Source organism: Lagopus leucura, unplaced genomic scaffold (assembly GCF_019238085.1).
Source record: "Lagopus leucura isolate 7727_CA_CO unplaced genomic scaffold, USGS_WTPT01 32591-0_obj-0_obj, whole genome shotgun sequence".
In the NCBI taxonomy this organism is placed as follows: domain Eukaryota; kingdom Metazoa; phylum Chordata; class Aves; order Galliformes; family Phasianidae; genus Lagopus; species Lagopus leucura.
In genome coordinates, this window is record NW_024965931.1 from 11,389 (window position 1) to 14,186 (window position 2,798).

Here is a 2,798-nt window from a genome sequence, read left to right on the forward strand (position 1 = left end):
AATCCAATTTGGCCTTGAACACCTCCAGGGATGGACGGGGCATCCACAACCTCTCTGGGCAGCTGTTCCAGCACCTCATTGCTCTCTCTGTAAAGAACTTCCCCCTGACATCCAGCCAAAATCTTCCCTCCCTCAAAACCATTTCCCCTTGTCCTGCAGGTATCTCCCCTTTCAAAGAGTTGACTTCCCTCCTGTTTGTAGGCTCCCTGTAGGTACTGAAAGGCTGCACTGAGGTCACCCCGCAGCCTTCTTTTCTCCATGCTGAACAAGCCCAGCTCCCTCAGCCTATCTTTGTAGGTGAGGTGCTCCAGTCCCCTATCATATTTGTGGCTCTCCTCTGGACCCTCTCCAACAGCTCCCTGCTGAGAGAAGAGTGAAGAGGAAGTGGTGCAGAGGAAGTGGAACAGGGGACATTCCCTCTCGGGCTGCTCCTGCCGCTGGCAGAGCTGGGGCCCTGAGAATGGCAGCGTTAGGAGAACCAAGTAAGTTGTCACAAACACTGAATGGAATTCCTTCTTCAAACACAGTCAACAGCGGAATGGACCCCTTCCATGCTTGCAGTATTCTTCAACAACTTAAAACCATGTATGATGAAGGACAACTGACAGATATTGTAGTGGAAGTGGATCATGGGAAAACATTCTCCTGTCACAGAAATGTTTTTGCTGCAATCAGTCCTTACTTCAGATCTCTGTCCAATAGCAGCCTCACAGAGAGTACCCAGAAAGAAGTTCGTGCAGTTGGTGTTGAAGCAGAGTCGATGCATTTAGTGCTGAACTACCCATGTACTTCCAGAGTAATGCTGACAGAGGCCAACATTCAAGCTTTGTTCACTGCAGCTAGTATCCTCGAGATCCCTTCCATACAAGAACAATGTGCTAAATACACGATCAGTCATTTGGACCCGCAGAACTCCACTGGGGTGGATCTCTGCTGATCGCTATAGTAATCAGGAGCCCAAAGACAGATCACAAGACTACATTCGTAAAAAGTTTCTGAGTGTCCCCAAAGAGCAAGAGTTTCTTCAGTTGAGAAAAGACCAGCTCATAAGTATACTCAACAGTGATGACTTAAAATGTAGACAAAGAACATGCTTATGACAGCATTATAAGGTTGTTTGAGGATGAACAAAACAAGAGAGGAGTGCACCTTCCAGAAATATTTGCCAAATGCATCCGTATGCCCCTACTGGAAGAGACATTTTTAGATAAAAATGTTTGCATGTTTGCAAATGTTTGCAATGTTTGCACAGGCTATGGTCAAAAATTGTCTACAAAAGGGACAACATAGTGCCAATGGCTATACACAGTGGCTTGGAATGACTGCTTCTGAAATTATCATATGCTTTGATGCTGACCACAAACACTCAAGAAAGAAGCAAACAGTGCCTTGTTTAGATTCGGTCACAGGGAGAATGTTTAAACTATGCAAGCTACCAAATGACTTGAAGGAGGTTGGAATTCTTGTATCTCCTGGTAATGATATTTATATTGCGGGTGGTTACAGACCAAGCAGCAGGGAGGTCTCCATTGATCACAGAGCATTGAGTGATTTCTGGATGTATGATCACCCTGGCAATAGGTGGATTCCAAAAGCTTCTTTGTTGCAAGCCAGAATAGGCTGCAAATTGGTTCATTGCTGTGGTAAACTGTATGCAACAGGTGGTCGTGTTTGTGAAGGAGATGGGCGAAACTCTCTCAAGTCTGTGGAGTGTTATGACAGCAGAGAGAACTGCTGGATGGCTGTCTGTCCAATGCTGGTAGCAGTGGAGTTTCACAGTGCTGTGGAATATGAGGATAACATCTACGTTGCAGGGGGAATTTTTTCTCTGATATGATCCTCAGTAAAAGATATGCCTCGAGAAAGAACATCAAGTGCTGGCCCAACAGAACCGCAAAAAAGACTGCCAATAATTGCCCTTATTGTCTTAACAATCTACACTGTGGCAGGCATTGTACATGCGTCATGATGTACGTTGTATTTTCAGCCACCAGATTGCGGGAGCTCAACCCCTACCTGCTTAGTCATTGGTTCATGCTGTGAAGGGGGGGAGTGTAGTGGAATTCCAAGGTAACAGCCTGAACCAACACATGAACACGTGCCTGCCTGCAGCAGAAGGGGGCTGGAGCCACCCTTTCTGTCTCAGCAAAGCTTCTGGGAGCACATGTGCAGTCTGAGTCTGCGTGGGTTCCCCTTCCCCCTGCTCTTTCCTCCTGCAGCATGAGTAGGAATGCTGCATTCCTCAGCTTGCCCCTTTCTCCAAGCACCTATTTCTCAAATAAAGGCTGTGTCATTGCCTTTGTTTGCTCTACACCAAATTCATCCAAAACTTCTCAAGGCTTCAACCCATGGCTCAGTGAAGCTCCTTGCCACACACAGCCCTTCCCTGAGAGATTTTTTTAAACTAAAAGAGGAGAAATTTAGGTTAGATGTTAGAGGGTAATTTTTAACTCAAAGGTGAGATCCCAGCACAGACTGCCAAGAGAAGACTGGGATGCCTCCTCTCTGGAAGCACCCAAGGCCAGGCTGGATGAGACCCTGAGCAGCCAGATCCAGTGGGGGCAACCAGCCCACAGCAGGGAACTGGAACCAGATGGGCCTTAAGGACCCCTTCAGCTTAAGCCATTCTATAACTCTTCCCAGGAATGGGAGACCTCAGCTGTACATTGTGTGTGCTGGGAGAGGGCCAAATGACTGCATTTTACAGCCATGAAAATGAAATCACCTCTCCAGTGTCCTGCAGATCACTTCATACCATCATAGAATCACCAAGGTTGGAAAAGACCTACAAGATCATC

At 46.8% G+C, this 2,798-nt stretch overlaps 1 pseudogene; it reads left to right on the plus strand.

Moving 5' to 3' along the window:
• Positions 1 to 293: 293 nt before the first annotated feature.
• Positions 294 to 1,847, plus strand: LOC122192349 (annotated as a pseudogene).
• Positions 1,848 to 2,798: the final 951 nt, after the last annotated feature.